Source organism: Helianthus annuus, chromosome 11 (genome assembly GCF_002127325.2).
Source record: "Helianthus annuus cultivar XRQ/B chromosome 11, HanXRQr2.0-SUNRISE, whole genome shotgun sequence".
Classification (NCBI taxonomy): domain Eukaryota; kingdom Viridiplantae; phylum Streptophyta; class Magnoliopsida; order Asterales; family Asteraceae; genus Helianthus; species Helianthus annuus.
The window spans coordinates 111,370,379-111,395,476 of NC_035443.2; the positions used below are offsets into that span (position 1 = coordinate 111,370,379).

The 25,098-nt window shown below is 38.0% G+C and overlaps 2 long non-coding RNA genes and 1 pseudogene across 2 annotated transcripts; 1 reads left to right on the top strand and 2 right to left on the bottom strand.

The window, feature by feature from the left end:
• Positions 1-14,157, bottom strand: part of LOC118484049 — a 31,824-nt pseudogene extending 17,667 nt beyond the window's left edge.
• A 944-nt stretch (positions 14,158-15,101) lies between these two features.
• Positions 15,102-15,322, bottom strand: LOC118484003. The gene is made up of 2 exons (XR_004872542.1): positions 15,228-15,322; positions 15,102-15,143 (listed from the first exon to the last, which is right to left on the bottom strand). It is a non-coding gene; the product is annotated as an uncharacterized LOC118484003 (long non-coding RNA).
• Positions 15,323-17,559: 2,237 nt separating this feature from the next.
• On the top strand, positions 17,560-17,920 carry LOC110892073. The gene is made up of 3 exons (XR_002565809.2): positions 17,560-17,617; positions 17,719-17,808; positions 17,902-17,920. It is a non-coding gene; the product is annotated as an uncharacterized LOC110892073 (long non-coding RNA).
• The last annotated feature ends 7,178 nt before the right edge of the window (positions 17,921-25,098 follow it).

Consider the following 25,098-nt stretch of genomic DNA (forward strand, 5'->3'; position numbering starts at 1 on the left):
GCCGGTCCAGGCGGCCCGCGTTAGAACCCCCTATAACCTCAAGCGGGCCGCATCAGACTGCCAACATCAGAATTCTTGGACAGGTGCCTGTAAAAAGCTGTGTAACCGACTTAAGGGGCTTGTTTTGCATACCATGGGCTGCCCCAACCAGTTTTCATGCATTAGGGACATGTGGGGTGATCTTACAACAAGTGTAGACTTGTTTGGCACCATCTTGGGAGATCAATTTCACTATATAAGGGACTTGAGGTTGTAACCATTTGATCACCCACTTTCAAAAGTTCACAAGTATACTCTCTGGAGCTCTCTGGACAGCAAGCACTCATCCTTAGCATCCCTAATCCTAATTAGGACTCTTAAAAGTGTCCTTAACCCTTCCAAATTCGTTTTAGCTTAGTTAATTAGCTAAAAGTCAAACCGTCGTAATTAAGGTTTGACTTCGTGATTAATTAAAATGTGCTCTGTCAAATCACGAATTAAAAGTACCTTTAAGTAGGTAATTATGTGGGTAACAAACCCTTAAAAGGGTATTTCCAGATTCCCACTCTAACTATGTTAATTGTCGAGTCAAAGCTTATTATAAAAAGTCAACAGAAAGGTTATTTGCGAATTAATGCATAATTAGCAATGTAGGATACATGCAACCTGTTTGATCATTAAAATAACTTGGTAATTAATGTAAGAACATGTTCCAACATGTTCAACTCGACAATTTTCAGTTTAGGCTCGGTTTGGGACCGAAAGTCGCAAAGTTTGACTTGTGCTTTGACTATTAGTTCTGACCCGTTTAAGCCAAGTTTAGGATTGCCTTAGAGCTTCTTTTGGACCTATTTGCATGTTAGTATAACTCTCTGAGATTATACTACTTGGTTCATTAGATATCCTATTCACATGCATGTTTCCGTTAATCGCTTATATGTTGACCATTATGCCCATTTGACCTTCAAATGTGATTTTTGAAAATGTAAAAGGGTAGGCACCTTAGCTACTGATTTATAAACTTGCACCCAAAATTTGAAGTCAGTTTGAGGTCTAGATTAAGAGTTATGCTCGATAGCGTAATTAAGAGCTTCTTTACTAATTAAATGGCTTAAATTGCATATAGCCTATCAAAACCCAAATTTTTATACCAAACTTTTTACCCACTGTTATAAAATAATATTTTGGGATTTTTGGTGATTTTTATTTATTTTTAAGCTGAGCATAACTTAGTGTTCTAAGATTAATTCGGTTTATGCCGGTTTAGCCCTTTTAAGCCATAAAATGAGTTTTACAAATCCTTTTGACCCCAAACCAATTTCTACTGATTTGTTATGATAAATAAATTATTTTGAGCCTTCTGAAATATTAAAAATATCAGCTTTTTACAGAAAACCCGGAAATGGCTCCAAATCGCCTTTTTAAGCATTTTAACGCATAAGGGTGCACTAGAACCTTATTAAGCTTGAGGGATTGAACCTACTGATGTAATCAGTAAATTTTTATATTTTAAACAGTAGGCAAATATTTTGAACTCAGAATTCCAGAATTGACCTTTTAGGCACATGTGAAATTACCAAAATGCCCCTACGGTGCATAGTAAGGTAAAAGGTAATAAATTTCACATAAATTTGACACCCTTCTGTTGTAACTTAGTAAATTAAGTATATTTACTAATTTAATCAGACCTGTAACTCAGGTTATTATTTCAACCCTTTTTACACCATATAAAATGACGAAAACGCCCTTATGAGGCATAGTTTTGGTTTAAAATCATTTGGGGCATAATGGAAGGTATCATTCTGATATCACAACATATTTTAGGCATATTGACTTCAGAAACATGTATATGACTCTTATGGTTACTCGTTACGCACTATACGCGTTCGGATCGGCTTAGGTGACTAGTTTACCCATTTTAGCCGAAACGGGTCAAACCATATCTTTTCGGTCTCAAAATCCAGAATGTGATCATGTTACCCATATTAAACAAGCATGCAAGCTTGTTGGGTCAAAACCATATTCTAAAACGGTCTTCGCCTTATTGTGCGTCTAAAACCGTAATCTTCATATAAAACTAACCGGTCTAAGTTTAAGACCCGTTAGGATTCTAATAGGTTATTAAAACCTTAATTTCCAGATCTAGGAGCCCAGTAAAAGCTACGTGCACTCGCTGTTTTTGATTTATACTTTGCTCAGGTAAATACGTTTAACTTATTTTCCCTATACGGGCTTGGGGTACGGTATATAAAATACCGCTTGGTCGGGGAATTGACCTTAACCAGTTGATGGCTAAGTGTTGTCAAATTAACCCGTTTAAAAATGCTGTTTTGTTTGTTTAACGCCTTTGGGGGTTTAATGAACATGTCCCGGATATCCTTGGCATCATTCAAAGAATGGCCACGACCTTAGCACACGGGGGTAGGCGTACACCCGTAGTGCATTTCATTAAAGTATAATCGTCGGTCGAGAGAAGTCTTGCGGCGGAATTATATTAAGTGGTGTGTCTATTAATCTTTAACCCGGCATGACCCGGGCCACTGAACGCATAACGAACATGTAATTCTTTTACAAGATTATTAAGCAAATAATTATCCGAAGTTATAAAAAGTTTTATGCCACAGGCATTTAAATCAATTTTAAACATTTTCAAAATGAGTCAGTTAAATTGTATTTACCAGTGTAAACTAACGTATTTTCCAAAAAGGCTAAGTGCAGGTACTACGCATAATAGGCTGGTCACTCCTTAAGCATCCATAGAAGTCTCGCAAGCTTAGGATGCATGAAGTCTGTTGAAATGAAGTTTCCTTTTTGTTTGAATCTGCCTGTGGATCTATTTCGACTATTTTGTGATACTTGAATATTAAAATATTTTAAGTTGAAATAAATCTTTCTTTGCTTCTGCTGTGCATTTATATTTTTGTATGTTTGTCTATGACGATATCAACTACGTCACGGAATCCCCCACCGGGCCCACCGGTGACACGTGGAAAATAGGGGTGTGACAGGTTGGTATCAGAGCCAACGTTGAGTGAATTAAACACTAGCCTTCTGTGTTTAATCTCAGTTAAATAAATGCACATTCCTCGAGTTCCGAGTCTAGACAAAGAACATAGGACAAACTTTGTTTTGTTTTATTTCATTTTGTCTTTATTTTATTTTATATATATGTGTTGCTGTATCTTTCGTTGACAGGTCGAAATCATGCCGCCACGAATGAGACACGGACGAGGAAAGGCTCCTTTCACGAGCCACGATCACGAAGCCGGGCCCTCACACCGGCGAACACCTTCCATTACAATGAGTACGAGCCCACAAGAGCCGTGGAGGCTCTATGTTGAACCCGGGAGGCGGTCAGTCTCCCTCAGCTCTTCACCTTCATACTTACATTCCTTTGGGCCCCAATCAGAGAATGAGCCCAATGATCAACCACCCTCTTTCATACCATTGCAAAGGTCCAATTCTCACCATTCCTTTGACGACCCAACCCCAGTCTTCCAAAACCGTTTCAACCCGGCCAACATTTTTCTAGAACCCGTGGGATTCAACCCACTAGGACCTGAGGATCATTTCTCAGGAAACCATGCTGACGATATGGATGAAAACACGGACCCCGTGGAACCAGCATCCGGAACACCAAACCACCCCATCGAGATCTCAGATGGGTCTTCATTTCACGGATCACCTTGTCGTGGTCCGGACAGCTACGAGGAGAGGTTCCGAAACATTGACTGGTATTTTACCCCCTCTCACCACTCCTCCCCGTATCAGCAGCAGCAGCAGCAACAACAACAGGATCCTTCACAGGATTCTTGTTTCGTGGCAGTCACTCCGCCACCACCACCACCAGTGGAACAACAACCACCTCCGGAGCCACCAAGGCGGAGAAGGTCAAACGCACGGATGTCCGTGCGACGGGGAGTCCGCATCAGCACTCCCCAACCATCGAGTGGCAGTCATTATCCGCCACTCCAGGAGGAAGAAGAAGAACCACAAATGGGGGGTTCATCAAACCCCATTCCTGAGGTCAACTCAGTGCCTATGGCACCTCCGTTGGGTTTTGACAACCCAATACCTGCTTACGCCGGCTCAGCGGCGTACAACCCTTTTAAGTAGCCGGCTCACACCCAGTTCGACTATGCTACTGTGGACCCATACCAGGAGGCGTGGGATTACAACGCTCGACACCCTGAAGGGCCCTATGGTGGTCCATGGACTACCGGGTACCCTCCATATGTGTACCAGTAACCACTACCTCCTCAACCGCTGTACCAGCCGCCGCAGCCACAGCTTATTCCGCCGGAACGTCAGCAGGAGGTTCTTGATAGGTTGAACCAGGTCGAACAAGAAGTTCGAGAAGACCGCAGGGAGCGGCAAGGCTTCTTCAAGGGTCTGTCAGTCCCTGCGTGGACTTGTTGTTTCTGTATTTAGCCCCTGCGCGGGCTTGTCTTTCAGTATTCTGCCCCTGCGTGGGCATGTCTTTTAGTTAACCCCTGCGTGGGTTTGTTTGTTTGTTTGTTTGTATTTCGCCCCTGCGTGGGCATATTATGTTGTAGAAGTCCCGTTTAAGGCAAGTATTGTACTGTTAAATCTTTATTAGTGGAATGTTGCATTTAAATTTTCATGATTGTTATTATAAATAAGTATATGAATAAACTTAAAATAAAAAGTAAAATGAAAATAACATTCCTAAAATAAAGAAGACATACCATTAATATAAAATGGCAAAATCTAAAAAGGGACAAGACCTAGCCACGTGTCATTTTAAGACAAGGCCAAGATGGTATCTCCATAATTAGATTCAGGTCCATAATTAACATCTCAACTTAGGATTGATCTGCGTTATGTTAAAAAGAGAATCTTAGGGGTAAAACCTAGCCACGTGTCGTCACAGACATGGCCAAGATGGTAGAACCTGTCTAAAAGATTCCAAATTTTGTTGACATCTGTAAGTATGTTGACATGCTGGGCAAACTGTGACGCAGTGAAAGTCACATAGGCCATCTTTGAAAATTTGGGTTAATTTAAAATTCTCTGTAAGTAAATAACCATCCCTTGGGGATGAAGTGCCTATGGGTAATATGTATATATATATATATATATATATATATATATATATATATATATATATATATATATATATATATATATATATATATATATATATATATATATATATATATATATATAAATGTCCTAGGGACTAAGAGACAGTTGGAGTTTGTAACTCACTGTCTAGAATAGGGTAATGAACTGTGATTCAAACCCTAATACCTTGATTTTGTAAGAATCTGGGTTATAGATTAACACTGTATTCGTGACTAAGTTATATGTTAATTCTTAATTGTAATATAAAAGATCCTGAATAAATACTTGATTAATAAATTAACCAGCAATGGCTATATAAAACCATGGTTAATAAAATATAAAATGTTGTAACAGCTTCTAAATAAAACCTTGCCTATCATTATCTATATGTAGCAATTGAAGCTACATGGCGGGGTCGGACGAAGTGAACAGTCGTCCGGTAGAGAATCACGATAATGCGAAAATACAGCTAATTGGCGCAGAGCTGAAAGCGCTTGTAGATGATGCGGTTACAAAGGCTTTAGAAAGGCAGTACAGTGAGTACAGTGGGACCCATAGCAGGACCTTGTCTACACTACATATCAAATCCAAGACCCATTCGGGAGGTCACAGCAAGCCACCACTTACTCCACCAAAGTCTAAGGAAAATGAATCTAAGAAAGATGATGACAGACATTCCTCCAACGAAAACAGCGTTCCATCCAAAAGGTTAGTATTGGATGACAAGCCTCATGTCAAAGGGTGCACATATAAGTACTTCATCTCATGCAAGCCTCGAGATTTTACTGGAGAGAAAGGGGTAGTGGATTGCATGACGCGGTTAGATGAAATGGACATGGTGGTAGATATAAGTGGTTGTGCTGAAAAAGATATTGTGAAGTTTGTGTCACAGTCTTTCAAGGGTGAAGCCCTATCATGGTGGAAGTCGTTAATTCAAGCTACCAGAAAGGTACCTCTGTACAACATGTCTTGGGAACAATTTGTTGCCCTGATCAAGGAGAATTACTGCCCCCAGCACGAGGTCGAAAGAATAGAGTCTGATTTCTTGTCTTTGGTGATGAAGAACCTGGACTGCCAGGCCTATCTCACAAGTTTCAATACCTTGTCGAGGCTAGTTCCGTACCTTGTGACGCCTGAACCAAAGAGGATAGCCCGTTTTATTGGGGGTCTGGCCCCAGAAATTAAAGCAAGCGTCAAGGCCTCTCGGCCCACTACATTTCGATCAGTAGCTGACATATCTCTGTCCCTTACACTAGACGCAGTTAGACAGAGATCCCTGAGAGCTGCAGATGCCGAGAAACGGAAACGCGAAGATGATGGTTCGCGACGCTCGGATAAGAAGCGTAAGGGAAACAACGACCAGAAGAAAGGGTTGGAATCTAAGAAGGGTGACCATCAATCGAGTGATAAACCCCGGTGCAAGGTTTGTAAGAAGCACCACTTTGGGAAATGCAGGCTTGAGTCAAGATCGCAATCCCAGCCAAAGGCGTGTGGAATCTGTAAGTCCCCAGATCACAAGGCAATAGACTGCAAGAAACTTAAGGATGCCACATGCTTCAATTGTAACGAGAAGGGGTATATTAGACCCAACTGCCCGAAACTTGCAAAGAAAGCAGAGGAGGGAAAGAAGACTAATGCAAGGGTCTTCCGCATGGATGCGAAGGAAGCTATTCAGGATGACAATGTCATAACAGGTACTTTTCTCATTAATGATGTCTACGCAAGGATATTGTTTGACTCTGGGGCGGATAGATCCTTTGTAGATAATAAGTTCTGTGAATTATTGAAACTACCTGTTAAAACCCTAAGTATGAACTATGAAGTGGAATTAGCAGATGGATCAATAGAAACAGTTTCGACTGTATTAGACGGATGTGTCCTATCCATTAGGAACCACTCTTTTCCTTTATCCTTGTTACCCTTTAAGCTAGCAGGCTTTGATGTAGTAATAGGTATGGATTGGTTATCGCATAACCAAGCCCAAATTGTATGCAACAAGAAGCAGGTAGTAATCAAGACTCCGTCTGGTGAGCCACTCACTATTCAGGGAGATACCCAACATGGATTGCCTAAGCAAGTGGCTATGCTCAAGGCATCCAGATGCCTGATAAGGGTTGTGTCATTTATATGGCACAAGTAACCATTGACGAGAAGAAGCCCAGGATCGAAGACATACCAGTCATTTCTGAATATCCCGAGGTTTTTCTGGAAGAACTACCTGGTTTGCCACCAGATAGGCAAGTGGAATTTAGGATTGACATCATCGCCGGAGCTGCACCAGTGGCCAGAGCACCATATAGATTGGCACCAACGGAGATGAAGGAATTAAGGACACAGCTAGATGATTTACTAGCTAAAGGTTTCATTAGACCTAGTTCGTCTCCATGGGGAGCACCAATTCTGTTCGTCAAAAAGAAGGATGGATCAATGCGTCTATGCATTGATTATCGTGAGCTAAACAAGGTTACTATCAAGAACAGATATCCTTTGCCTAGAATCGACGATCTATTCGACCAGCTACATGGAGCGAGTTACTTCTCCAAAATAGATCTCAGGTCGGGCTATCATCAATTGAAGGTCAAGGAGGAGGATGTACATAAGACCGCGTTTAGGACTCGTTATGGTCATTACGAGTTCCTAGTGATGCCTATTGGGCTCACGAACGCACCTGCCGCATTCATGGATCTCATGAATCGCGTATGTAAGCCTTATCTGGATAAATTTGTCATCGTCTTCATCGATGACATCCTCATCTACTCGAAGGACCAAGCTGACCATGAGAAGCATCTTCGATGCATTCTTAAGCTGCTCCATCAAGAGAAACTCTATGCCAAGTTTTCAAAGTGTGAATTTTGGCTTCGCGAAGTCTAGTTCCTTGGACATGTTGTGAGCGAACGTGGAATTCAAGTGGATCCCGCAAAGATAGAAGCTATTATGAACTGGCAAGAGCCAAAGACGCCTTCAGAGATTCGTAGCTTCCTAGGTTTGGCTGGATACTATAGGCGTTTTATTGAAAATTTCTCAAGGATTGCTGCGCCCTTAAATTCATTAACACGTAAGAATATTAAGTTTAATTGGGGGCCTAAGCAGTAAGAATCTTTTGATATCTTGAAGCAAAAGTTGAGTAACGCTCTAGTGTTGACTCTACCTGAAGGTATGGAAGAATTTGTGGTGTATTGTGATGCATCACACACCGGAATGGGTTATGTGTTAATGCAAAAAGGCAAGGTCATTGCCTATGCGTCACGTCAACTGAAAGTGCACGAGAAGAATTACACCACCCATGACTTGGAATTGGGTGTCGTTGTATTTGCATTTAAGCTTTGGAGGCATTACCTATATGGAACAAAGTGTGTGATCTATTCTGACCACAAGAGCCTTCAACACCTGTTCAATCAGAAGGATTTGAACATGAGGCAGCGACGATGGATGGAAACCTTGAACGATTATGATTGTGAAATAAGATACCATCCAAGCAAGGCCAATGTAGTCACGGATGCCTTGAGCAGGAAGGAAAGAGTACAGCCGATAAGAATCAATGCCAAGAGCATTGAAATTAAGAATAGTTTGAACGAAAGGTTGTTAGCTGCACAAAAGGAAGCTGTGTTGGAAGCTAACTATCCTGAGGAAAAATTAGGGGTGACTGAAGAACAGTTGTCCTACGATAAGGACGGAATGTTGAGATTGAATGGACGAATATGGGTTCCTGTATATGGAAGAATACAGGATATTATCCTCAAAGAAGCCCACAGTTCCAAGTATTCCGTTCATCCTGGAGCTGATAAGATGTACCAGGATTTAAAGGCAAATTATTGGTGGATAGGCTTGAAAAAGTCTATAGCTGCTTATGTAGCTAAATGCTTGACGTGTGCTAAAGTCAAAGCTGAACATCAGAAGCCGTCTGGTTTGCTACAACAGCCTAAGATTCCCACTTGGAAATGGGAAATGGTGACGATGGATTTCATCACCAAATTGCCTAAGACGCCGAAGGGAAATGATACTATATGGGTCATAGTTGATAAACTGACTAAGTCCGCACATTTCCTACCCATTAAAGAGACCTTCTGCTCTGACATGTTAGCCCAATTGTACGTGGATAAGATTGTGTCCTTACATGGCGTACCAATATCTATTATCTCAGATCAGGATACTAGATACACGTCTCATTTCTGGAAGAGTTTCCAACAGTCTCTGGGCACCCAATTGAATTTCAGTACGGCTTACCATCCTCAGACGGATGGGCAGAGTGAGCATACTATTCAAACGTTGGAAGACATGCTGCGTGCATGTGTAATTGATCTAGGAGGTAGTTGGGACTGGCATCTGCCATTGGTCGAGTTCTCCTACAATAATAGCTACCATACCAGCATCCAGGCTGCACCTTTTGAGGCACTATATGGTAGGAAGTGCAAAACGCCCATTTGTTGGGCAGAAGTAGGGGATACTCAATTATCAGGTCCTGACTTAGTCTTCGAGACAACGGACAAGATTGTCCAGATTCGCGACCGCCTAAAAGCTGCTCGAGACAGGCAGAAGAGCTATGCGGATGAAAGGCGAAAACCTCTCAAGTTTGAGGTTGGCGATAAAGTTTTGCTCAAGGTATCACCTTGGAAAGGGGTGATGCGATTTGGTAAGAAAGGTAAGTTAAGCCCAAGGTATATAGGACCATTCGAGATCATCGAATGTGTAGGATCTGTGGCTTATAAGTTAAACTTACCTGAAGAGCTCGATGGTATTCATAATGTATTTCACGTCTGCAATCTGAAGAAATGTCTAGCTGATGAGTCACTAGTCATACCACACACAGATGTGCATATAGACGAGAGCCTAAAATTTGTGGAAAAACCTGTGTCGATCGACAGGTAAAGAAGCTTCGAAGAAAGCTCGTGCCTATTGTCAAGGTGAAGTGGGATGCCCGTAGAGGTCCTGAATACACGTGGGAGCTAGAATCCACAATGAAAGAGAAATACCCTCATCTGTTTCCTTAAATCTCGAGGACGAGATTTCTTTTAAGGGGGTGAGGATGTAACACCTTGAAAATTTATGCCCAATAATGTATAAACACGTGTCACAAGCTCTGAACGTGAGGAAGAATACTTTGGAGGGACTAAAGTTGACAAACGGGGAAACTAGGTGAAAATAAGGGTCCAAAGTGTCAACAATGGATAAATATATTCTAAAATAGCCCTACATAATGTTTATACCTTCCAACGAATAAATCATGGATCATACGAAGCTAAATATGAAAGAAAGTGAGGAGTTACAAACTACAGGGGCTAAAAGTGTCAACATGTGCAAAGTATACCTTTGAATGACCTTTTGGTAGACCCGAAGCTTTGTAACGATAAAATATACTCACTAGAATAGGTGGTTAAAATTTCATAAAGTTTCGTTATCGTATGAGAAAGTTATGATCAAATTCGTGTTCGAGGGGTTAAAAGCGTCAACATTGAATTCTATGGCCTTATGAGTGGTTACAAGGTTAGTCAAGGACTTAACCAAGTTAGAAAAAGTCCCAAGGCCCTTAAAAATCAAGTTAGAGGGCTGAAAATGCAAATTAGGGACTTAAAACCACGTTACAAAGGACCAGGGATTGAAAATGCAAACTTTGAAACTTGTTTGGCAGGTTTTGCCGGTCCAGGCGGCCCGCGTTAGAACCCCCTATAACCTCAAGCGGACCGCATCAGACTGCCAACATCAGAATTCTTGGACAGATGCCTGTAAAAGCTGTGTAACCGACTTAAGGGGCTTGTTTTGCATACCATGGGCTGCCCCAACCAGTTTTCATGCATTAGGGACATGTGGGATGATCATACAACAAGTGTAGACTTGTTTGGCACCATCTTGGGAGATCAATTTCACTATATAAGGGACTTGAGGTTGTAACCATTTGATCACCCACTTTCAAAAGTTCACAAGTATACTCTCTGGAGCTCTCTGGACAGCAAGCACTCATCCTTAGCATCTCTAATCCTAATTAGGACTCTTGTAAGTGTCGTTAACCCTTCCAAATTCGTTTTAGCTTAGTTAATTAGCTAAAAGTCAAACCGTCATAATTAAGGTTTGACTTCGTGATTAATTAAAACGTGCTCTGTCAAATCACGAATTAAAAGTACCTTTAAGTAGGTAATTATGTGGGTAACAAACCCTTAAAAGGGTATTTCCAGATTCCCACTCTAACTATGTTAATTGTCGAGTCAAAGCTTATTATAAAAAGTCAACAGAAAGGTTATTTGCGAATTAATGCATAATTAGCAATGTAGGATACATGCAACCTGTTTGATCATTAAAATAACTTGGTAATTAATGTAAGAACATGTTCCAACATGTTCAACTCGACAATTTTCAGTTTAGGCTCGGTTTAGGACCGAAAGTCGCAAAGTTCGACTTCTGCTTTGACTATCAGTTCTGACCCGTTTAAGCCAAGTTTAGGATTGCCTTAGAGCTTTCTTTGGACCTATTTGCATGTTAGTATAACTCTCTGAGATTATACTACTTGGTTCATTAGATATCCTATTCACATGCATGTTTCCGTTAATCGCTTATATGTTGACCATTATGCCCATTTGACCTTAAAATGTGATTTTTGAAAATGTAAAAGGGTAGGCACCTTAGCTACTGATTTATAAACTTGCACCCAAAATTTAAAGTCAGTTTGAGGTCTAGATTAAGAGTTATGCTCGATAGCGTAATTAAGAGCTTCTTTACTAATTAAATGGATTAAATTGCATATAGCCTATCAAAACCCAAATTTTTATACCAAACTTTTTACCCACTGTTATAAAATAATATTTTGGGATTTTTGGTGATTTTTATTTATTTTTAGGCTGAGCATAACTTAGTGTTCTAAGATTAATTCGGTTTATGCCGGTTTTGCCCTTTTAAGCCATAAAATGAGTTTTACAAATCCTTTTGACCCCAAACCAATTTCTACTGATTTGTTATGATAAATAAATTATTTTGAGCCTTCTGAAATATTAAAAATATAAGCTTTTTACAGAAAACCCGGAAATGGCTCCAAATCGCCTTTTTAAGCATTTTAACGCATAAGGGTGCACTAGAACCTTATTAAGCTTGAGGGATTGAACCTACTGATGTAATCAGTAAATTTTTATATTTTAAACAGTAGGCAAATGTTTTGAACTCAGAATTCCAGAATTGACCTTTTAGGCACATGTGAAATTACCAAAATGCCCCTACGGTGCATAGTAAGGTAAAAGGTAATAAATTTCACATAAATTTGATACCCTACTGTTATAACTTAGTAAGTTAAGTATATTTACTAATTTAATCAGACCTGTAACTCAGGTTATTATTTCAACCCTTTTTACACCATATAAAATGACCAAAACGCCCTTATGAGGCATAGTTTTGGTTTAAAATTATTTGGGGCATAATGGAAGGTATCATTATGATATCACAACATATTTTAGGCATATTGACTTCAGAAACATGTATATGACTCTTATGGTTACTCGTTACGCACTATACGCGTTCGGATCAGCTTAGGTGACTAGTTTACCCATTTTAGCCAAAACGGGTCAAACCATATCTTTTCGGTCTCAAAATACAAAATGTGATCATGTTACCCATATTAAACAAGCATGCAAGCTTGTTGGGTCAATACCATATTCTAAAATGGTCTTCGCGTTATTGTGCGTCTAAAACCGTAATCTTCATATAAAACTAACCGGTCTAAGTTTAAGACCCGTTAGGATTCTAATAGGTTATTAAAACCTTAATTTCCAGATCTAGGAGCCCAGTAAAAGCAACGTGCACTCGCTGTTTTTGATTTATACTTTGCTCAGGTAAATACGTTTAACTTATTTTCCCTGTACGGGCTTGGGGTACGGTATATAAAATACCGCTTGGTCGGGGAATTGACCTTAACCAGTTGATGGCTAAGTGTTGTCAAATTAACCCGTTTAAAAATGCTGTTTTGTTTGTTTAACGCCTTTGGGTGTTTAATGACCATGTCCCGGATATCCTTGGTGTCATTAAAGAATGGCCACGACCTTAGCACACGGGTGTAGGCGTACACCCGTAGTGCATTTCATTAAAGTATAATCGCCGGTCGAGAGAAGTCTTGCGGCGGAATTATATTAAGTGGTGTGTCTATTAATCTTTAACCCGGCACGACCCGGGCCACTGAACGCATAACGAACATGTAATTCTTTTACAAGATTATTAAGCAAATAATTATCCCAAGTTATAAAAAGTTTTATGCCACGGGCATTTAAATCAATTTTAAACATTTTCTAAATGAGTCAGTTAAATTGTATTTACCAGTGTAAACTGACGTATTTTCCAAAAAGGCTAAGTGCAGGTACTACGCGTAATAGGCTGGTCACTCCTTAAGCATCCATAGAAGTCTCGCAAGCTTAGGATGCATGAAGTCTGTTGAAATGAAGTTTCCTTTTTGTTTGAATATGCCTGTGGATCTATTTCGACTATTTTGTGATACTTGAATATTACAATATTCTAAGTTGAAATAAATCTTTCTTTGCTTCCGCTGTGCATTTATATTTTTGTATGTTTGTCTATGACGATATCAACTACGTCACGGAATCCCCCACCGTGCCCACCGGTGACACGTGGAAAATAGGGGTGTGACAAGCTGCTTCAACTGATAACTGTAAATCTTTTTCGGTGTTTTTATCGATGTTGGTATTGAGCATTAAGTTTCTCCTACAAATATATTGAAGTTTCGGGGTCGCATTATGAAAACCGATAGCCTTGACCACATCTCCTAGCCGGTACCGATACAAACCCGCAAAATTAGTGACCACAACCTCATATTCTTCAACGAGTCGGACATAAGTTAAGCCAATTGGTTCGGGCCTGACCAAATCTGCCTCGTTAAACTCTATTAATGGTAAGTATTCAAAATACCTAATGTTAGGAAGCACTGTGTAAGATGTCATCTCTGGTGGCAAACTCGGGTTTACATTTGCTCCGATCCACCCTTCTGATGACCCGTAATCTGCACTTAACAACCGCACTCCACCCGCATAAACCCGTAGTTTTTTTCAAATACAGCTCCATTGACCCAGTTATGATCGCGTAAATGTACTTACAATTGCACCCCATTGAAGTGGATAGGGAATCTTTATCCTGCATCATAAAAAAGGAAACTTACTCACAGTTCATATGATTAGATATAGTTCACGAGTCAGCTAACTAACTAACTAACTAATCATGGTGCAACAGATAAAATATCAGCTTTATTAGTTCTACAGTGCCTTTGAGCCCGTTCTGGATTGAATCTCTTCTAGATGATGTTCATATGCACCATCAACTGTCAATAAATATGCATATGCTCAGATCAATGCTAAGGTTAAAAGCAGTGCAAAACGCTTCAATTATTTCTTTAACCTAAAATCAAAGCTTAAGCTTTGTCATTCAACCGAAACTTTCTTTTCAATAAAAACTTATTTTTCTTTTTCAAAAAAAAAATAAATCCCAAAAATTGGCATAAAAACCAATATAGAAGAAATAATTACTTACTATTTTATTTGTAGGCATGATACACGTTCAAGAGTGTGTGATGGTCCCCATCAATGTGTCCAAATCAAGCTTTTGCCTCGTCAGCAGCCTTCTACGCTTCTATGGGTCAGATTAACGAAATCATTTTATTCATCCTGAACAAAAATATTAAAAAATAAATAACCAATAAAAAACCCAAATTAATGAGTGATATTGGTATGAAACTATGAAAGAAACTACAAACCTTGCCCTCACGAGATGCAAGAAATTGTAGTCGATTCAGTGGCATCAGAAGCATGCACAGCTAGAGCAAGCAGGGTTGACTGCAATGCATATGCAAATTTTAATTTAATATAGTGTTACTTTTTTAGGAGAACTCAACAGATCTGCATAATTGGTCAATGCTTTTCTTAAAGTGCAGGGAGGGAAAGGAGGCTGCAATGTAGGTCCACTGAGTGGTGTTCCATCTTCGTTATCAGTGTGTAATGAGAAATAAGTATCTGTTGGTAATCCTATCAGTTTCTCAGCTTCCTCCACTACTTCACGTAAGTTTTTCACAGTAGACACCGACGTGATCCCCAGTTTCGTATCTAAAATTTATACAAAACCATTAGTGTTTAGTAAGTAGATTGAGTATAGTATTGTAAAATATTCACATGAGTGCAATAACTTACGATAGTCCAGTGTGAGAGATGTCAAATTCAAGATAAGTGCAGGAGCGATCGGATTCAGGGGTATGGAGCTCTTTTTTAACAACCACGTTGGATCTTTAAAACATATTAGAATTATAAGTAAGGCTATAAAGATATGTGATTAGGTTAGAAGACAAACAATGAGTAATAGAACAAATGTAATACTTGCATGGATGTTGAGCATCGTGAACAGTATAATCATTAGTTTGACTATGATTCTTAGAAAACGTATCAGGTTTCTCATGAAACACGACTCGGTATTCGGGAATGGCAGTTGTGTAAGGAGTGGCAGCAGTCTTGTTGTCTTCATCAAGAAGCAATTGATTCAATTCAGGCCACACTAACTCTTTCCTGAAGAAGCAAGATACGATAAAAAATTATAAATTCACATTTTTTTTAAATATTTTATCATTTTGAGGAGCATAGGAAAGTCTTGTTATCAATACCAATTCAGGCCATACTAATTCTTTCCTGAAGAAGCAAGAAGTGATCGGTTTATATTGGCATCGTCTCTTAATTTCTGGCTACCGTTATTAGTTTCAGAGGCTCGTTCACTGCATCATTTTTTGTATACTTTAGAATCAAATTGTTTTAAAATTATAGAAAAGTATAAATGGAGAAAGTTTATATTTACACCTCCCAGCAAGATCCACAAGTGCGAGTTTACCCCCAAATAACTTGACTACAGTATTTCCTTTTCTGTTTTCTAAGCACAGTTATTTCCAAAACTGCACGAGACCTATTTTAAAAAGCAACATGTATACTCTGAACACTTAGAACAAAAAAAATAATAAACTGTACATTCACCACTTGTATGTATGACTCACCGTGATGATGTCTCGTTGGCATCTGTGTTATCAGTTTTGCGCCTACTGTTCCCGACATTTAAAAGCTCAAGAATCTTATCAGCTGAGTTGACCTGAAACCATTAGACTTACTAGATTCACAACAAACTACAAAACGAAATTAATGCTTTAAAAACACAATTATACAAGTAAGATGTTTTATCCTTGATACATCTTAGCCCAGCTACAACTATCCCCTGCTCTGGGTCCTCTCTGAGTTCCAAATGACCAGATGATTTTTTCAAGTAGATTGTAGATCACCTATTTACGTACCAAAGAAGGTCAAACCTTTCAAACATCATAATAAAGAAAAAGATACAATATAGTTTTACGATTTAAGATAAGATATCAGAAAGTTTATACGCTATTACAGTGCACCTTAGTTTGAAGTTTATTATATTCCTCCATTGTCTTATTAGGCCAATCTCTATACTTATAAATAAAAATGATTGTACACTTGGCATTGTTTTAGCCCATCCTTTTTTTTTCTCTTAATAAATTAACCCAGTGCTGCCACACAGGATTTTTTAACACGTGTCATGTTTAATACATTATACGCATCTCTCCTCATTCTAACTAGGTTTTTTTGATGAGACAAAAATCCTCCCAAATGGCAAACCTTCTCCTACCTTCATCTCCTACCTTCAGCCGCCTCTCCTACCTTCAGCCGTCGGCTGCCGATATGAAGTAAACCCTATCCAAACGTAGATATCTCTATACTTATAAATAAAAATGATTGTACACTTGGCATTGTTTTAGCCCATCCTTTTTTTTGTTTTTCTCTTAATAAATTAACCCAGTGCTGCCACACAGGATTTTTTAACACGTGTCATGTTTAATACATTATACGCGTCTCTCCTCATTCTAACTAGGTTTTTTTGATGAGACAAAAATCCTCCCAAACGGCAAACCTTCTCTTACCTTCATCTCCTACCTTCAGCCGCCTCTCCTACCTTCAGCCGTCAGCTGCCGATATGAAGTAAACCCTATCCAAACGCAGATAATAGATATTACAGAGAATGATCTACAGTCGCAGATCTGTTCATCGAAGATTCCATGGTTCGTCTCGTGACCGATCCAAACGCAGATCTGTTAATCGACGGCCAAATTTGGGGTAAGTGCTTACACTCATGTTAATTGTATTGGAGTTAATTGTATCCTTGCTAGAGGGAATTTAGGGATTGGCCTTCCATTGTCGGTATGTTCATGCCCCTGTTAATGTTGTTAAGTTTATCGGCGATTGGTTGCCTGTGCTTTTCGATTTTTGATAAACAAATATCGGATTCAGAAAGATTAACAGAATTATGGTTAATTGGATCATTTATTGTAACTGTGGATGCTGGCAATGGAAATCACGGCTTTGTTTTTTGCAAGAATTATTTTTTTCTTAAAACACAAGTTATGTGCCATTAAATAAACTTACATTTTTTTTTAATTTTGTAGGGAAAGGGGTTGGAGCTACTGATGTCGCTAATAGAACATTTGCGGGCGATGGGTGAATCTAATGCGCTTGTAAATAGAATCAAAGTAAGAATTTTCGTTATCCATTTCTTCGCTACTTTGTTTCCAGTCTTGCAGCCGTTCATTTTATATTTACATATATGTTATTTTTGCATGAATGGGTTTAGTTCTTAAAAAGGGACACCGCTCTAGCGACAGCTGCTGTTTATGAGTCCATGTTTGCAGCAGAAGATGGCTCCATCCCTACGACTTTCCAGGTGATTTTTTTAAATCACCCATTATTGAAAACAATTCCATTTAAACAATTTTCTTTGACTGATTATAGCATATTGTCACATGTTTTGGGTCAGGTGATATATATGACTGGGTCATATCTGTAAATTAGATTATTAGTCCGCTTCTATATGTTCGATTTGTAGTACCATGCATCTATATATCTATGTTTGATGGGTGATTTTACTAGAAGAGTGATTCGTAGTAATTAAATTAAATTGTTTTTTTGTTTAAGTTTTGTTTAGAAAGCTATACATCATCCGATTTGATTTGTATTCTCTTCAAGGTAATAGTTTTAAACTTTGAATGAACTTAATAACTATAGCTGTAGTTATTTCGTCTATAAAGAAAAGCCACATAACGGTCATTTAGTAATGTTAATTGGTTTTGAATCACTTCCGTGCTGTTTTTTTAAATAAATTTGTTAAAACTAGGACTACTTATTGTTATCATGAATGATGATTTGAATTATTTGTTTTATTTCTTTTTGTTAAGTGTTAAGGATGGATTTTTTGTTTAATCTTTGTTGATAAATATTAGATCATATTGCATATGCACAGTTTTTCCGGTTAATTGATGTATGTGCTATAACTGTAAAGATAGTTTTGCGCTTGCCTTTCATTTTAACGTGTTGTTTGTCAAATCTTATGGTGATGGTATTCACGTATATCATGAAATCATGTTAACTAAGTAAATATTATGTAATTTTACTGGTATCGATGCTATAAATATTATGTTTTTGGAGTTTAATTGAGTAAATATGAAGCTAATTTTACTGGTAATTTGTGTATGATTTACTTTTAGCTATGTGGCTGAAAGCAATTTAGTGTTCTATGTGTCATATTTTGAAGTTTATACCAGTTTGCTTTTGTGGATTGGGAATCGGCTCGTGGATGTTACAATCATCAGGCCAATACCTGCATGTCAGTTGAGAGGTTATTGTGGAATGCTATTCTTCTTATAATGGCCTCTATTTATATTATTATATGGAATATGGATAAGTAATAGTATTAAGAAGTTTTTAAACTTTTTTTATTTCAGCTTTGACGTGTAGAAGAAAAACGTGAAGAAGCAGAGGTGTGGGCAAGGGAGCTTGAGAAACAGGTATAGAATGAAATTTATTCACAAATAGTCCACTGGCTTGATGACGATATAGTTAAGTGTAGGATCGTGTCTCGACCCGAACGAGTCGTTCAGAGGAGTTTTCGTCAATTACAGGTGCGGAAAACAAGTAATCAACGTAGAAACAGCTTGCAAATCACTTTAAACACCTTTTTGTATTGATTTGACACTGATTACATTCAAATCTCGATCCGACAGCACTTCGGTACGAGTATTCAAGACTTGTTCTTCTGGTTCGCTTGTGTGTACCTATATATAGTACATGGAGATCCGCTTCAACATACATGTACGAATAAGCGGACCTCCTAGATGACATAAAAGCGAAACTATTGTTGACACATAAGCGAACCTCTCTATGTCAATATAAGCGAACCTATTTGCTTATGACCATATAAACGAAACTATCTCCTAAAATACATACAATCTCCTGTTTCCTCGTAAAACGTGCCCTGATCTAACAATCTAATACTAAGTCTCGAGACAAGACGAAGTCGACAGATGTAGTGCACCAACAGACTCCCCCTCAGATGTTGACGGAGTCGACTATCGAGTCATGACAATGCTGTGTCTTCACGTCTTCAGTCTTGATCAGTCTCTGGGCTTCTCTTTATCTATCTTCATCTCTTTCTCTTTTATCACCAACAAACTTCCTCACTTTGATGTTGACATCTTTTGAGTTCCTCAGCTCCAACATGCACTCCCCCTCAAATATTGACTTTTCCTGAATAAAACTCTACCACAAACATAAGTTTTATAACAAACATTTGAGCATATAGACAATATCTGAAACTTTCACAAATTAATCAGTCAATCAGATACTGATGAACCACTTGAAATTGTATCATTTTATCAAAACATCACAATCTCCCAAACCATCTGTTCAACATGTTTAGCACTTAGAATTTTGAAAATCAGCTCTTCAATATCAGTTGTCGAAAATCGTTTTGGATTTTACAAAAAGTTATGCTAAAACACACTAAAATCTTTTTGGATTTTCTGAAAGATAATAACCGACACCATTTGTAAAACAAAAGAATGCAGAAATAAAATATTTACAGACAATATTTTTGCGAGTTTGTGCAAGAGGATCTTATCAGTTTTGTGACAAATCACCAACACCGTTAAGCTTTAAACATTCTCAGTTCTAAACAATTTACCTAGATTGTCAGTATATTGGTCCACTTTAAATTTTCACACAAATTTCAATTAATTCGAGATACGATATTAATGTTTTAGAAACTTAAACTTAATTGTGTATCACTCCACTCGAATATACTCCTGTATCCAGATCCCAATATTCAGTCTTACAGGTGAGTATACCACAGATGATATCTGTAAAGGGGTTATGTGCGAGTGCCGTGAGAGCTCAGGTCGATACTTCCGTATACGCAGAGAGATGACGGCTTCGACTTTTGGTGTGTCCCCTTTAGAGGATCTTTTGATTACAACAGCAGCGACTATTAATTTTATTGTTTCATCAGCTTGCTGAGGGCGATGCTATGTTTCAAAGCATTTTGCAGAAAGTATTATTCGGGGACTAGGTCAGTACTTCCATACAGCAGAAGTCCCGTGATAATACCCCAGATATCACTGAGTATAAAGACCTAGTATCTCCGAATACAGGACCTTTCAAACAAGATTTCGGGGGTTACCCATATATTCAAGAATAGTTACCCACGAATTAAGCAAGTTTGAATTAGGTTTATATCTCGTTTCAATTTACTAAAAGTGCGAAAACCTACTAACACATCCACAGTAAGATTGTTTATCACATTTTTTACTTTACATTTCTTTAGCGTGTTGTGATAGTCCACTGATGTACTATCATTTCCTCTTTTTCACAACAAAACTCATTTTAGATTTTATCATGTTTTTGGCTTTTTCAAATTTTCTAATGTTTTTGGATTTTCTGAAATTTTCTACTCCCCCTAAAATGCAAACACATTAAAGAAATTTGAAAACTATCTAAGCTCTTGACCCACTAGAAACATGAAAGTAAACCAAACTATACAGAAATATGACAACTGATATCAAAACACATCAAATCGCCATTCATTTGGCATAAACAATCAGAACTCCCCCTATCAACAAACTATTTTCCCATTTAGATTTCAAAACACATAAGTTTGTTTTAATCAAAATGGTTTTTCCGGAAAATAAGTTTGATTGATTTTATCACTTGTAGGTTTATGAATAACAAGTTCGGGGTTGTGGTTCATCATATTGTCTTCCAACCAGTTGTAGGAAAATACAAGTACAAATTAATGTCCTTGATTTACCATATGCAATTAATGCACAATCAAATCTTCTAACCACTTGTTCAACAAATACAAACAAACCTCTTTACCATATGTATGATTGACGTTACCGAATCAATCTCAAGAAAGATGCCGATTCATGCTCCACGCTTACCAACCTGGGAGCTCCGGCAAGTCCTGAAACTTACTGTTCATAATATGTACCATCCCAGTCACAAACCAGGGATGGTTCAACATTATCTTTCTTCAGTTTCTTCTCATAAAATTCTTTAACCCCTTTGACTTTTCGGTCAATCATCTTTCCAAAGATATGTTTTACCTTGGGGTTAAAGACATTCTCAGCATCAAATTCCTGTTTATCATTATAAAATTGGTTAGAAATTTCAGTTTTACCAATTTTCTTTTTATAATTCTCAGGCCGAAGTGATGGAAACTCCTCATCATTCACAATCGGAACTGATTTTTCATCTTTTACATCAGCTTCACATTTTGAAACAACTTGTGGCTCAACTGATTTTATGGAATCAGTTTCATCGCCCGAAGATAGCTCCTCTGATTTTAACCTATCAGAATCATCGCTAGAGCTTTCACCAACCTTTTTAACAACCCATTTCTGATTGTCAGATTTAGCTCTCTTCTTGTAAAACTTGTTCGAACTCTCACCAATTTCAAAAATAGAATCTTGAAACAATTTTGTTCTATCAATTGGTGGTTCAAACTCAACTACTCTTTCCTTGAGTTTACGAGATACTCCCTGTTTTGATTGTATTGCTTTAGAACAATCTCTAGCAATATGTCCAACAATGTTGCACCGGAAACAGGTTCTCGTATCTGTATTCTCCTCAGCCATTTTCTTCAATTCATCTTGCTTCTTTGCAAGGAATTCAATATTTGACTGCCTCCAGAAATCTTTCTTTTCTTCTTCTTCAGATGACGTTCCTGAAACTAATTTCATTTTGGATTTAAAATCAAGAACATATTTTTCATTTTTCTGTTTTTCTGTAGGAATAAAACCAAGACCTTTCTTTTTGAAATTACCGTTATGGTTTGATTTCTTTTGGAAACCTGAACCAGAACTGTAATTCTTTTTCTTGTTTAATCTTTGTTGTACTCTTGAGGTGTAAGGATTAGGTTTTTCATTAAAACACAAGTCTTTTATTTCAGAAATATTAATTTCTTTGAGTTTAAAGACCTTTTTAATCAGTTCAGTTTTGAAACCTCTTATTGGAAATTCCTCATCAGAATATAATTTGTCAGAATCATTCAAAGTGTATGCAACTTTGAACAATCCATCATCCAAATAGATTTTGATAACAAAAATTTTCTATCATAAACTATTTTGTCCTGTTTTTCTGTTTGACATGGAGTGCTTGACCCAGACTTTGACTCTGACGCAAACTCCGACTTTGACTCCTCTATGTCATCGTTTTCTAACACATGATCCACGACTTTCTTCATCAATTGAGACTGTTGATCAGTGTCAGACGATGTAAACACAACATCAATACTATCTGGTAGATTGACTGACGACTCCGACTCCCACTGTAAATTTGTTTCCTTTTTTACTCTTTCATCATTTGGATTTCTAGCCAGATATCCATTTTCCAGCGGGGGTGGACATCTGTTGTAACTGACACCTTGGTTCTTACCAGATGACGTCTTTTCAGTGTCTTTCTTCTTCTTAATCTTCTTCACTGGAGTCTTTTCATCAACCTTTTCTTCTGAAACTTTCTTTTCTTCAGTTACATCATTATCCTCAAATGCCTTCAAGCTCTCAGTTGTCGGATAAATACTGTCAATGACATAAGATGAACATGAGTAACTTTTCAATAAACGATTAACTCTTTCAGTTTCAATTCTTTGAAGTTCCAATTTCTGTTCAAGTTCAGCACACTTCTCAATATAGTTGTTTACAACTTTTTGTTTGACCATGAAAGCTCCTTGAAGTGTTTTCATCGTAGTTGCTTGTTCTTCACTTGTGTTATTGTACATGTTCATCGCTTTGTTGAGCACATCATAAGATTCCTTTAATCTGTTCATATTGTGAATCAAAGAACTATTGTGTTTCTTCACAACTTCACAATTTTCACAAATTATTGGACTCTTCTTAGCAACAGCATCTTCCTCAATCTTGAACTCTGGAACTTTCACTTTCTTTCGAATCACTGGAGTTGTTTCATCATCACTGCTCACCGGTGTTTTCACTTTCTTCTTTTTCTTCTTGACTTTCTCATCTTCTCTATCAGTTTCTGCCATTTGTTTCAAATGTTCAGCCATTCTTTTTGCATAATACTTAGTGCCATCATCACTATCACTGTCTTCTTCAATTCTGGAAACAAAAGCTGTATGAGCTGTAGCTTGATCAGGAATATAGTTATCCCAGGAGAAATTCTCCCAGCTAAATCCCTCGGGTAACTTTTCGTCTTCTTGATCAATCAAACAAGCTTTTCCATTATCTGGAATATATTTATCCCAGTTGAATGACTTCTTTTCATCTTGATTAACCACACATGCTCTTTTTCCAGTATCTTCAATCACATCTCTTCCATGTGCAGTTTGAGCTTGATGTTTATGTTGTTGAGATGATTGTTGACCAACTTGGTGATAGATGGCTTTCCGATAGTAATCATTGTTGTTGTTGAAAGGATTCTGAGCTCCACTTGCTTCACGGTTAGTGCACTCCCTCTTGAAGTGACCTTTCTCCCTGCACCGAAAACAAATAACTTTAGATTTGTCAAAACCTAAAGTAGAAACATTAGCCTCACGAAGATCATCTCTCCCCGTGATCTGCTTGAATTTCTCAGCTCTCCATAACACGCTAGCCAAACACCATTTTATGTCCATCAGCTCCATCTCTTCAGCATCTATCTGGTCGTAATCTTCCTTGGTTAGCATTGGATTTCCGATACGACCTGCAACAAAACAACTATAAGATTCTAAAACCATTCCTAACAAAGACATTTGACTTTTTGCAACTTCCTCAGAATAATCTTGATTACTCTCAAGATTTAAAACAATATTGCACTGAAGTTTTCTCCCATTTTTCGTTGCTGAAATGTTTGGATCAAAAGACGGAAATGAGGTGAAACTTGTTTTGCTGTTTGATCCTGATGATGAATCTCCAGGAGAATTCTTGGCATTGAAAGCAGTCTCTATTTTTGGAGATAGATTTGTAGATTTCGCGTTCACCCCTGCTTTGTAATACAATCCAATATCTTGTTCACCATCAAAATCTTTCATTCTAACAATCTTTCTCTGCTCCATTTCCTGAGCTTCTAACTTTTCAATGAATTTGCTCAATGTCAAGTCGTTAAACCCCTTTTTGTTTCTCAACATCATCAAAAACATTCCCCAAGTTTCATAGGGTAATGCATCAGCCAATTTTTCAATCAGTTCATCATTTGTTTTTGTGATGCTCAATCTTTTCATGCACATTACCAAATTACAATATCGTTCAATGAGTTCTTTTGTAGTTTCATTCTTCAATCCACGAAATAAATCAAACTCTTTCTTTAAAAGTGATTTCTTTTTTTAACCATCTCTTCACTTCCTTTAAATTTTGATTTTAACGCTTTCCAGATCGAATATGAACTCCCATTATGCTGCAATAACACTAAAATATCTTCCTTTATGGCTTGGTGTAGCAAACTTAGCATCATTTTCTCGTTTTTGTATTTCTTCCTATCATCTCCAATCAAATCTTTAATCGCAACCTCTTCATCATCGTCGTTCTTTGTTCTAACATACTTCGTTTCCACACATTCCCAAGCATCCAAGTAGTTTGCTTGTACCCAATTTTCAAACCGTTCTTGCCATCCTTTATATTCCTCGATATTCAATAGTTTGGGCGGTTTTTGCATTGTTCCCGTTTCGTTTTCCAACATCGTGTTTTGA